The sequence below is a fragment of the Panulirus ornatus genome, chromosome 19, assembly GCF_036320965.1.
Source record: "Panulirus ornatus isolate Po-2019 chromosome 19, ASM3632096v1, whole genome shotgun sequence".
Taxonomy (NCBI): Eukaryota; Metazoa; Arthropoda; class Malacostraca; order Decapoda; family Palinuridae; genus Panulirus; species Panulirus ornatus.
Genome location: NC_092242.1, coordinates 6,018,840 through 6,032,594, shown reverse-complemented (window position 1 = coordinate 6,032,594; position 13,755 = coordinate 6,018,840).

Genomic DNA, 13,755 nt, shown 5'->3' with positions numbered 1-13,755 from the left:
CTTCCCTACAGTAACACTGGAGTCCTACCTCCCATTAAGTCCCACTAGCAGGCATCAGACCGTCGCTACAGGGGGGTAAAAATGCCTGGTGGGGACGCGTCATTTGTTGAGGATTGTCCCTGGTTTACCACGAGCAAATCTACATCGTCTGTATAGCGTCCACAACAGATGGCCGGCGGGTTTATGTCTACAGCAGTTCCCATCTTGGTCATGACTTGTGGCGAGCCATAAATAATTTCCTGCTGGGTGTAATGGACCAATATTTTTCCTCCAAATATATGACGTAGACAGGCTCCCATGGCCCAGCTGACCACAGGGAAGAATCTGCAGAAAGGCTCCGGCCGTCTGTGCGAAAGACGACGACGAGGAGGAGGAGGAGGAAACCCTAGCGAGTTTCGCTGCTGCGTCGCTGCCTCTGATGGTCGCCCGGGAAGGCGACGTGAAGGAATGAGGTTACGTGAGGAGGCTTGGCCGGCTTTAATGGCATGTCTCTGGTGGCAGCTGAGGTCATTGACCATTGGCCAGGAGGCCGCTGGGTAGTGCTGCACCGGGGAGGATGGCGGCCTTACTCATCGTGGCCTACTCGGTGGTATGATCACGGCCGAGGGCCATAGCTAGTGACGGTCAGGTTGGCCACATAGTGGCGCGTCTCTGGCTCTCGCAGCTGAATGAAGTCGTCAGCTTCGTATCGTTGAATATCAGTGTGGGAGGAATTCATCCACGTCTTTAGACGTACAAGACGGAGTTAGGACCTTGTCCTGAGTGGGCGAGACGAGAATGCGATCTCCTAAAGAAGTGGTTCGATTCTCGAAGGGGGACGAAGCGAAGATAAACACGGAAGGTAGGAGTTGCTCCAAGGTCCCGGAGGCAAGAGGAAGAGTTAGTGCTGCAAATTGCAGACACGGGATTGTCTACGTGTCCAGAAGTTTCCAATGTTATATAGGCACCAGTTCAGGAAGACAATGAACGAGATACGTTTTACGTCCTCGATAACTTATGAATTCCCGCAGAAAGTCGACTTGGCAGGTTCTCGTGCGACTGTTGTGTCTTAACTCTCTCTCTCTCTCTCTCTCTCTCTCTCTCTCGTCTCCTTAATCAGCTTGAGGACTTCATTGATAACCACGTCTGGTGTTCAGTCAACCGACGAGAAAGTCAATATTTCATAATTTATCATTATTTTTTCCTTTCATCTCTCACAGTGTCCAGCAACCTGCACTCACCACCGTTAGAGTCTTGTACTGTTTTTCTTCTTTTCTATTCTAATCACTCATCCACGACGGGATATTTCGACTTTATAATCTTGAGGGAGGGCAAAGATATGCAAATCTTGATTTCCATAAAATGCTGGACGCATAATTTGACGCGTGACATTTTTTCTGTTGGGGTGGGGTGGAGGGGATGACAGAGAACTCTGTGCTGGACTTTATCACATTGCAAGCATTTGCATAATGTTGATACAGAAGGCACGACGAAGACACGAGTCAAAGTTCAAGGTGGGGAAGGTGTGTGTGTGTGTGTGTGTGGGAGGGAGGGAGGACGAAGGATAGGTGATGGTTGGGGGGCGAGGATGGGTTGATAACAGAGGAGGATTGGAGAGAGAGAGAGAGAGAGAGAGAGAGAGAGAGAGAGAGAGAGGTGGCGGGGAAACGGAGTGGTGGAATAAGGCTGGGGGGGGGGGGGGGGATAAGACGGGCTAATCGAGGAGGTGGTCAGACTGTGCGGGAGAGTACGGTAGTGTAACATGGTGATGATGAGTGGAATCTGAGTTGGTATATATATACATATATATATATATATATATATATATATATATATATATATATATATATATATATATATATATACTTAAGTGGCCTCCAGACCCAACCAAAGGGACAACACATGTATGAAGGCAGTTGTAATTGATGATCCCATTTGTCACTCAATGGTAAAAGACGAGGCCTAATTTATCACCAATATTCCAATGTGGGTAAAATGCAAGTGGGAATTACTCTGAATATTACATACATACGAGTGAAAAATGTAATAAGATCGAGAGATGCACTACGAAGAAGATGTACGAGAACTCCCTGAGAGAGAGAGAGAGAGAGAGAGAGAGAGAGAGAGAGAGAGAGAGAGAGAGAGAGAGAGAGAGAGAGAGAGAGATGGATGAGAAATTATGGCCACATTGTGAGCCATCTTTGTAAGACAAACTGTGCAGTTTGAGCTCAGTTAAAACTCCTCCAGGGGACATCAACGAAGTCGTGTAAACAGGTACATTACGGCCCGCTACATTAACCGCATCCACAGGGAGGAGGGGGAGACGTTTCATGATAGGTCCCGTCTCCTGCGCACTACCCACGAGAGAGAGAGAGAGAGAGAGAGAGAGAGAGAGAGAGAGAGAGAGAGAGAGAGAGAGAGAGAGAGAGAGAGAGAGAGAGAGAGAGATGTTCCTCGGTAGAGACGACTGTTGACTGAGTAATTGCGTTTAGACACAACTTGATGCAGCTCCTTCTTCTTCTTCTCCTCCTCCTCCTCCTCCTCCCTCTCATCCCACAGAGACAGACAGACAACGTCAGCGTGTACTTTCGGTCGCTAGTCAGTACGGACGCCAGGAACGATGGACTCCAGCGGCTGTGTATCCTGATTTATCATTCGCATCGGTGATGATAAGTGACGGAGGCTGGGCGGGTGAGTCTAACTGAGCAGCCACACCATCCGGGTCTCCCTCCACACCGTCAACATATGCCGGTCGGTGAGCTAAACTTCTTAGGATCGAAGATTCTCTCGTATATTAACCATGCGCGAGAAAGGCATTTGCCGTGAAAAAAGAGGTGTGTATTTTCACCTTTTTTTTTCTCTTCCACATCTTTGTTTGCTAACCGATATCCCACATCTCTTGGAATAGATATCTAGTGATTATAATCTCTTAACCTAGTCTAGAATGCGGGCATACATCACACACACACACACACACACACACACACACACACACACACGCACAGAGTCTCTCACCAAACAGCTTTTCTACAGAAGTTAATTAAAGAAAGACTCACATCAGTCCTCGTGTCTTGCTACACGAATTAGCCTTCATCTTCTAAGGTTGTCGAGAAGCAGAGGGAATAAGAAAACGGCCCTCTGGACAACGTATCTTCCGCAATTGAAAACTTGCAGTGGGAGCGTGTTAATGAAACGCGCCTCTACTTTCCTTCTCTGGATGTTTCTCTCAAGATTATGAATACATCAGGGATGAGATATGTGTGTGTGTGTGGTAGAGGGGTGGCGACCTTGGTGAATCGAAAGAACTGTCCATTTGGAAGTCATTTTGAGGGAATGCCTCACACCTTGACAGTGCTTGGGTCCATCTAGTGGACATACTGATATTGATAGAGACTGTCAGAGGTAAAGACACACCTATATTTCGAATCTGTTGTATTTGCACATTAAGACAGCTAAGTATTTGCACATCAAAACAGCTAAGCATGTTAGTACATTATACAATACTACGGTTCTGATGCTATATTTATTCTTTGTGGGTTCTAAACGGCTCTGACACCTGATTGGAAACACCCATAGTGTTAAATTCACGGGAAATTGGATTCCCGAGTTGAATATAACCCAGATACCAAGAAATGTTCACGTTAGTACAAACGATCCTTGACGAACAAGGACAGACAGACATTCTGTGACCCTGGTCATCACAGAAGACGAAGATGTAGGTCGAGACAACACAACATTCACCATAGGATGAACCAAAGTGAGTACCGCCTCTCATGAATCCCTCACAACTGTCTCTGGGATGACCTGGCCCTGACTGCCTTCGTGTGGCTCGTGCTTGATATATACGTACACACGGAGGCAACGTAAGGAGAAGATGGATGATCAGAGGGAACAAACACACAGCAGTGGTGGAAGACGTATGGCCAGGGTTGTGATGCAACTGCGAGATATATATACATATTGCAAGTCTCAACTCAAGTAAAGCTCCCTCAGGAACAGAAATTAAGCTCCCCCAGGAAAGCCGAAGTTGAGCTCCCTCTGGAGGCATAACTAAGCTCCATCACGTAAAGTACCTGAGCTCTAACCTCGCTCAGGAGCAGTAGTCGAAGTCCCACAGGAACAGTAGCGTAACGCCTTTAGGAACAGCACCACGGCGTTACGTAGTTAAGTCATGGAGGGGTCGGGGCGTTACGTAGTTAAGTCATGGAGGGGGCGGGTCGTTACGTAGTTAAGTCATGGAGGGGGCGGGTCGTTACGTAGTTAAGTCATGGAGGGGTCGGGGCGTTACGTAGTTAAGTCATGGAGGGGGCGGGTCGTTACGTAGTTAAGTCATGGAGGGGGCGGGTCGTTACGTAGTTAAGTCATGGGGGGGTCCATATCTCATCTGGGGGCACCCGGTAACAGGCGAGCATTATCATCGCTGGTATCAAGTTCGAGTAAGTGTGACAAGAAACGTCCATCATGTATGGTGCACGGCTGTGTGTTGGTATGATCAACACTTTGTACTGTACGTTCTCATACGGATTCTAAACTCGATGAATAACGTCTGTATTGACCATGTCCTCAGTCAATCCCCTTCCGTTCATCCGCCATTCTCATGTCATAAGGGTACTTCTTCACGTCCTTGTTTACAAGTTTACAATTTTCATGTTATCTATTTTTTTTTATGTTTTGCATGCTCGTGTGTGTGTGTGTGTGTGTGTGTGTGTGTGTGTGTGTGTGTGTACGGATACGCACTTGGGAGAGAGAGAGAGAGAGAGAGAGAGAGAGAGAGAGAGAGAGAGAGAGTGTGTTTGCCCATCCTGTCGACTTTCGTCGGGGCCACTTTTACGCCGGGATGTAAAACATGGAAATCGGCGCGTCATGTCACGCTGGGCGGGTGACAGCCAGGATCAACTCCCTCGGTTCGTGAAATGTTTTATTGGTCAGATCTGCTCAATTTCCAGTGTGATTTACGTCGAAAATTCTCATCAAATTGGATTGGGCGTGTACTATATATATATATATATATATATATATATATCTTTTCTTTTCTTTCAAACTATTCGCCATTTCCCGCATTAGCGAGGTAGCGTTAAGAACAGAGGACTGGACCTTTGAGGGAATATCCTCACCTGGCCCAATTCTCTGTTCCTTCTTTTGGAATATTGAAAAAAAAAAAAAAAAACGAGAGGGGAGGATTTCCAGCCCCCCCGCTCCCTCCCCTTTTAGTCGCCTTCTACGACACGCAGGGAATACGTGGGAAGTATTCTTAATCCCCTATCCCCAGGGATATATATATATATATATATATATATATATATATATATATATATATATATATTTTTTTTTTTTTATACTATTCGCCATTTCCCGCGTTAGCGAGGTAGCGTTAAGAACAGAGGACTGAGCCTTTGAGGGAATATCCTCACCTGGCCCCCTTCTCTGTTCCTTCTTTTGGAAAATTAAAAACGAGAGGAGAGGATTTCCAGCCCCCCGCTCCCTTCCCTTTTAGTCGCCTTCTACGACACGCAGGGATTACGTGAGAAGTATTCTTTCTCCCCTATCCCCAGGGATATATATATATATATATATATATATATATATATATATATATATATATATATATATATATATATATATATATATATGAACAATATGGAACTAAGAAAGTTAAGACAGAGGAAGGGAGGAGTTAACGAAAGGAAGACGATATAACAAAGAAAATGACGGATAATCAAATATTCAGGGAGAGAAGTAGAGGGACGCAGAGGTGAAGGGGAAAACAAGTCAAACAATAAGAGGAGAATGAGAGATAATCGAGGGAGAAAAGAAACACTCGTGGTAATACAGGAAATGAAGCGAAGACAAAGAGTGTAAACGAGGGAGAAAAGTTAAAGACAAGATGAGAGATAGAGAAGAAAAAAAGGAGACTTGGCTGCCACCAACAGACGATTGTAAGTAACACTTGTGACACTTACTTAAGGAGTATAAACCACTTGTCTAACAACAGTTGTTGTCTTCTATATCAATTTCGTTATGAGCATTATCATGTCCCAGATAAACCCAGTCTGATTTCTTAGATATGATATCATGTAGGAAATATGAATGACTGTCTTTTGTCTCTTAGACCTGAGGATGTGAACTCTAAACGCTCAGGTCAAGGGCTGAATTACCGGTCTGAAATGTACTACCGAACTCCCCTGGTTAAGTGAGCATCGGTTTAAAGGATCTGAATTCATTCTTCAGTACCTCCATGGACACATTCAGTTCCAATGCTTTGTAGTATCTCTCGGTCATAGGGACTTGCAAGGCATCGGAGCCACCTCAAAGAGGGATAAGTCATCTCAGAGCGCAATGACCGATGAGTTCGTAACAGATTACTTTACGATGAGCTTAAAGTTTAAATGGACAAAGAACAATGTCCTGTCTATTAATCGAAATATGGTTTTGGTTTTTATTTGGAGTATTTCTATATTCTACGAATGACTGAGTATCGCTCATCCTGAGTATGCTAATATGACTTTAATGTCATGCCCGTGTCGTACCGAGTGGTTTAAAGTTCAAACCGTCGTGTTCCAAGGATCGAAACGTTGCGTTCACGGGTCGCACCGTCGTGTGCAAGAGTCGAACCCTCGTGTTCAAGAGTCGAACCTTCGCGTTCCAGGGAATGAACACCAGGCTAACGGTCGACACACTAACCCTCTGTTGTTCGGATGATCACGGCTTCTCCCTGACGACCATCAGGCTGGAGGGATTAATTCACATGTATTGTGTATATGCAAATCTACATAACATCACCTGTAATGAAGCTGCCCGACACAAAGACACTCAGTTGTGCTGCATCACTCGAGACCTCCCCGCCACTGGCCATTACGAAGTGGAGAATCCACGTCTCCAGCGTCTCTCTCAATGCCAAGTACTCACCAATCAGAGCCCCCCTACCCTCGCTAACCATCCCTTAAGTCTTTCCTTTGAATTCCAAAAGCTATATAGATTCGGGTAGATCTCACAGGCATCTATGTTTCTATAACCGTTTGGACAATATAAATCAGATCAGGACCAGTTTACAGCATGTATTTAACGATGTGCACACTAACTTCACGTACACAAAGTCGTTTCAGAGGCCACAAAAAGTTAATTCATCCAGAGAATGTACATGACTCGTACAAGCTTGAAGCACGTGTCTCATACATACACACACACACACATATATATATATATATATATATATATATATATATATATATATATATATATATATATATATATATATATATACATATATAATTATTTCCACAGAGGAAGCCTCAAGTTCCACAAATGAATCTACGAGCGAAACCCTTACATTCGAAAACATTTTAGCGATGGAAGCGTCGAAGACAAACCCATCTGAAAGAACGAAGACAAGAGCGGGTGGGCAACCTAGTCCTAGAGGATGACGAAGTGGACAGTGGAGCCAACCTGGCGGCAGGGAGTGACGGGCAAGTAAGTGATCCAGACCAGGAGGGAGTTTGAGGAGGACGCAGGATCAGACGTAGGGCGTCAACCCTGACGAGCTGCAGCCGACATGGCCAATGATGAGAAAAGTAAGATGTACCATCTTATTTTTCTCCTATGTCTGGTGATGTTCTTGTGTATCTAGAGTTCTGATCTTTTAGAAGCCTTTCTATATATGAATCTACTCACTCATTTAGCTAGTTTAGCTTGCATTATCATACACTCATTTAACGGTCTTCATGCAAATGAATTCTTTAATAAGTCTCGTTTTCCTTGTCTTTTTTTTTAAGATGTTTTTTATTGCCATTCTGTTGAAATGTATTTTCAAAATCTTATAAGTTTCTTTCTTTTTTTTTCGTACTTTGCCTATATCTGGAAGTCTTAATCAGCTCATCTTTTGTGAGATATTTGCTCGGTGTTCCAAAGTTACTTTCTTAAAACTTGGCACATAGAACACAAACTCCAGGAATCTGATAAAGGATTAGTTGTAGATAGGGTTATTATAATCCCGTTCATAATATTTTTTTTTCCTCATACGTCACAATGATGATGTATCAAGTCTCCTTCTGTAGCTGATGTTAGACCAAGTACGATATGCTCTACGTCTGCGCATCCTTGGTTTGGCGCAAATACACAACATGCGCTAGGTCTGCGCATTGTTTTGTTTGGCGCAAACACACAGTTATCTGCTAAATCTGTTTTTCCATTATGTTTTTTTCTTCGGCGTTGCTCCATTCAGTGCAAAGTTAACTGAAATCTCTGTCTCCGTCAATCTCTCCTGTTTTATGATGATCTCATTTTTATATGTATCGGTACAAAGGATTCCCATCTCCTTTTCCTATTTTCGATGGCCTGAATGCAATGCCACAAATCACATTCTTATTGTCTTCTTGCTCGTATCGTTCTGTACATGCGGTAATACAGCCACCGTGTTCTTTGTCCTCTGCATTGGTGACGTGAAAGTTTTCTTCTTTACTGTGAAAAATGATCACCTTCTTGTGTAACGTATCATTACGCATCTGAAAAATGATATATATATATATAAATATATATATATATATATATATATATATATATATATATATATATATATATATATATATATATATATATGTACAGTTTTTTCGTAGTGATGCGCGACTGTCTCAGCAATCATATCTGGATTTGCCACAACGACACAGAAACTAATGCCGCCCTAACTTCACACCTGTGTTGCTGTCGTGCAACGGGCGTGTCCTCCGTCCGAGGACCACATGACCTGCGTGGCCCTTGCTTACACATTTCCTGGTGACATGATGACGTCTGACCCTTCCCCCAGAACTATTCTCTTGCCCGTCCAAACTTCCAGGGGTGACCTGTTTCCCCCTGTCCCACCCCCCCCTCCCTCTCCCCGGCGAGCTGGTCGCCCTGCGAGACACTATCCAATTATCTGATCCTTCCTCGTTGGTTTCGGGCGACGCACACGTCGTCTGGCGTCACACGTGTGCGTGTGCGTGACCTCTGACCTGACCGGCTAAGGTGGCATTAATCAAGCAGCCTAATGTGCATGTGATTATCGACTCGGTTCCGTCTTTGGGTATGATGCTCAGGCAAGCTGGTCCGAGATGCTATCTAGATATAAATCATCAGTCATAGATATTATGTACCTCACTAGCAATATCCCCAGAGGTCAATTTCTACCTTCTTCAAAAGAACTTTCGTCCTTATCTCTGCATGAATATCTGTAACTTTGCTGAAGGTGTCACAAACTCTCTCTCTTTTGTTTTTCCTTCGGGTTCCACCTTCCCTGCACTTCACCAGCTTCTCGTATCTACCGCCACTGACTGGCTGGGTTGTTTGTTCCAGTATGGGGCATAGACAGAGCCTCCTCTGTTATATCTGCTGGGGGTAAATACTGAGGAAGTTTATGTCTGTCTTTTCGTCAGGCAGATGTGGACAAACCCTCACATAACGTTGCATCATAATAAAAACGTGGATTGAAGTGAAAGTTCTTGAACTCCTTCATAGACACGGTTCGACCCTCGAACACGACGGTACGACCCTTGGGCACAAGTGCTTCATATCCAACAAGACCTGATAACTTAGGATAAATATTGCTGTTATTCGTTTATATAAATGATTATATGAGAGTGCTGATTAATTCTCTGTATTCCAGATCTAGTTCACGACATCTCGTAACTCTTGTAACCTCGCGTTTAAAAATTTCCAAAGCTGATTGTGGCCAATATCGATCCCACACAATCAGAACTCTCTGTTCGTTTCCACACCTCATCACCCAATTTGTCTTATCTCTCCACTATCTCTAGGGAGCGATAATCATCTCTCCCGTATACTCTTGTCTCTTCCTATATCTAGAGTGACCATCGCCTCGCCCATACCCTCCGGTCTCCTCCTATACCTCGTCACTGTCCTAAATGAGAGCAACCCATCTCCCATGCACACTATTCCATCGTCGAGTCTCTTCCTCCTCCTCCTCCTCCTCCCATCCCAGTCCTTCCCTCCCGTGCCAGGCTAACCCACAGCGTCCACAATGACCCACAGGCCGTCCCTTGGCGATCATCATCCCGGTAACCAGCATCAATCTGAGTCTCCGTAATGAAGTGGTGTTTAATGAATATCTAATCCTCGTGTTCAATTGGCTCTCAAGTAATGCCCTAATTTGCTATTGTATTTTGGGCTCCCGATTGTTTGAAGGGCTCACGCACTTGCTGATTGATTAATGGAACACCGAAAGCACCTTTGCTGAATTTCCTTTTTCGGTGATTAACATGTTGTTAGGAGGAGAGAATTAGCGGGTGGTGGGTCAAGGATGAATTGTTCGGTAATTCATCGTTTTGTTCAGTCTATATAATGATGAATTTGGGGTTTAATGAGGTTATAATATATATTTATATCTATCTATCTATCTATCTATATATATATATATATATATATATATATATATATATATATATATATATATATATATATATATTTTCCCTGGGGATAGGGGATTAAGAATACTTCCCACGTATTCCCTGCGTGTCGTAGAAGGCGACTAAAAGGGGAGGGAGCGGGGGGCTGGAAATCCTCCCCTCTCGTTTTTTTTTTTTTTTCAATTTTCCAAAAGAAGGAACAGAGAATTGGGCCAGGTGAGGGTATTCCCTCAAAGGCCCAGTCCTCTGTTCTTAACGCTACCTCGCTAATGCGGGAAATGGCGAATAGTTTGAAAGAAAAAGAAAGAATATATATATATATATATATATATATATATATATATATATATATATATATATATATATATATATATATACATATAGGGTGTCCCAAAAAATGTACTCACTTTTTGACACCCTATAAATCACTTTTTTTTTTCAGATGAGTTCTAGGGTGTCCAAAAGTGAGTACATTTGTTCGGGGACACCCTGTATATATGCTACGATCCTTTACACATAAAAAGTTAAGAGACGTGACAACACGGGTGTAAAATACCCTACCCGTAATACACAAATGGTAAACTTATATTACATATTCATTCCCTTGTTCACATTAAGATGTCCTTCAAGCATTCAGTTCTTATCAGACTAAGCGTATGCTTTCACATGTAAGTATCCTACATACAGCTCTGTCTATCTGCATATACAGACTACATCATACTCTAAGAGACTACATCATACTCTAACATACTACATCATATTCTTACAAACCACACTATACTCTTAACTTTTAATCGGATATGCTACGTTTTTCTCACCACACACAATTTTCTATAACATCAACAGAGTTGTGTTGATATCTTGGAAATAAAAAAATAAAAAAAATTGGAGACGAAGATGAATATTGAAAATAAGAAGAGTCTTTAAAGAATATCTATTTTTTTCTTATTCTTCTGTCCATCCTCCAACAGAGCCCAAGTGTCGCCTGTGTTACCGCAGACAGGAAGGTGTTTCGATGACCCCCAACTAACCCTAACTGGTTGTTATATCTTACGACAGTAAGCGACTTTCTCTCGCTGTCACCTGTTAAGCGGCGATATACATGTACTTCTTAACAATGATCGAGTTCATAACACTATGGTTACTGAAGACCCTTTTTTTTTCTTCTTTCTATTTGTCGCTGATGGGAAGGAAAAAAAGATATGATATTCAAAAAAGCAGACTCAAGAAGTCGAATATTCAGGTTCAAGATTTCCGAAAAGGGATATTTTTCAGGCGGCTGCTCCTCGAAAACTTCTTTACCATGACCAACTCGCCATCGTCTTTTCTCTCCTCGAAGGTCCTCAACTTTTAAGACTCGGAAAACTTTCCCCGATTTTTAAAATTTTCTCCTCCTCCTCCTCCTCTTCCTGGGTCACCTGGGCCTTTACTCCTTCCTTTTTTTTTTTTGTTCTTTTGTTCTATATTTCCCCCTCCTCCCCCCCCACTTCTGTTCCTGGTGCAGCCTCCAGGGAAGAGAGAGAAAAAAAAAAAACAGAAAACAAGTATTCACCGCCGCTGCGTCGTGTGTTTAACACTACGAGAGCCTCACTCACGTCGCACGTTCTCCCAGCATGAACCTCGCGTTTGGCTCTGCTGGAGAGTGTCTTTTGTGAGCTGCCTACCTCCTCCTGCCTGCCTACTTCCTCCCTCCCTCCCTCCCCCTCCTCCAGCAGTTTTCCACGACACATTTGGTAACTTATTTAAACCTTCCCCATTCTGTCCCTTTTTTTTTTCTCTCTCCCAACCTCGCTGCTGCTGCTGCTGCTGCTTCAGGAAATATAGGAAAAAAAAATCAGGGAGACATACCACACATTTTGAGAGAGAGAGAGAGAGAGAGAGAGAGAGAGAGAGAGAGAGAGAGAGAGAGAGAGAGAGAGAGAGAGAGAGGTATATACCTGCGTTCATTTGGCCTCAGCAGAACCATCTGGTGTCATCCATCAAACACCAAGAGCGAGACACGCTCACCAGTGATGCCCATCAACTCGTTCCTCCACTGAACATCTTCCTCATTAACGCCATTATATATATATATATATATATATATATATATATATATATATATATATATATATATATATTCATATCCTAGCCTAAGCCAGGTACCCAATTTGTCGACCCCCCCTTCCCCCCAAAGGAAGGATGAACAACTGGGTTGATCGTGGACCAACAGCCACAAGTAGGATTCGAACCTATGCACTCGGCCCCAGACGGCCCGAGAACGCATCACGACCAAGCGAAGGGTCCTTCATATATCCTTCCTCTCGCCCTCCTCCTCCTCCTCCTTTCCCAGCCAAGCTGGGGAGCGCCGGCGCTCACAACACCACCTCCAATAATAATATCTCCTCAACTTTGGACTCAAAAGGAAACTCACTTCGGAGAAAAATTACCTCCCGCTGTAATTGTTACAAAGTTGGCAATTTCTTGCTAATTTCCCTCGAGACGAGAGCCAAGGGAAGAGGTGGTAGCAGACCTGTAGCCCGCTCGTCCTCGGGGGTCATATGTGTGGGGGCATGACTCTATTCTCCCAGGGGGTCATATGTGGGGGAGGCATGACTCTATCCTCCCAGGGGGTCATGTGTGTGGGGCATGACTCTATCCTCCCAGGGGGTCATGTGTGTGTGGGCCATGACTCTATCCTCCCAGGGGGTCATGTGTGGGGGCATGACTCTATCCTCCCAGGGGGTCATATGTGGGGGAGGCATGACTCTATCCTCCCAGGGGGTCATATGTGGGGGAGGCATGACTCTATCCTCCCAGGGGGTCATGTGTGGGGGCATGACTCTATCCCCTGAGGCTCATGTGTGGGGCATGACCCCAGACCCCGGAGATCACCGTAGACAAAACATATTCAAAGGAATTACAGAAAAGACACCGAATACTGCAAGTTGAGAACACCGAATATTCTGGGCTCCTACAGTATTCACCGAATACTGTAGAGCGAAACATGAATATTGCCAGGTATGTTATAAAGCCACATATGAGGCGATGGACGAAGCAGTATGTTGCCTCGCGCAATATACTCACGTCTGAAGGTAATCCTCTTTCCCTAGTAAAAAGGCCGACACTAATCCTCTAACTAATGGCTTAATTTTTCCCGTTGGCCATTATCTTAAGGTTCTCTAGGAGTTGCCAGGGGTCAACAGAAACGGCGAAGGGGAAGGGGGTAAAATATATATCTATATCTATATATATATATATATATATATATATATATATATATATATATATATATATATATATATATATATATATATCTTTTTTTATACTTTTCGCCATTTCCCACATTAGCGAGGTACCGTTAAGAACAGAGGACTGAGCCTTTGAGGGAATATCCTCACTT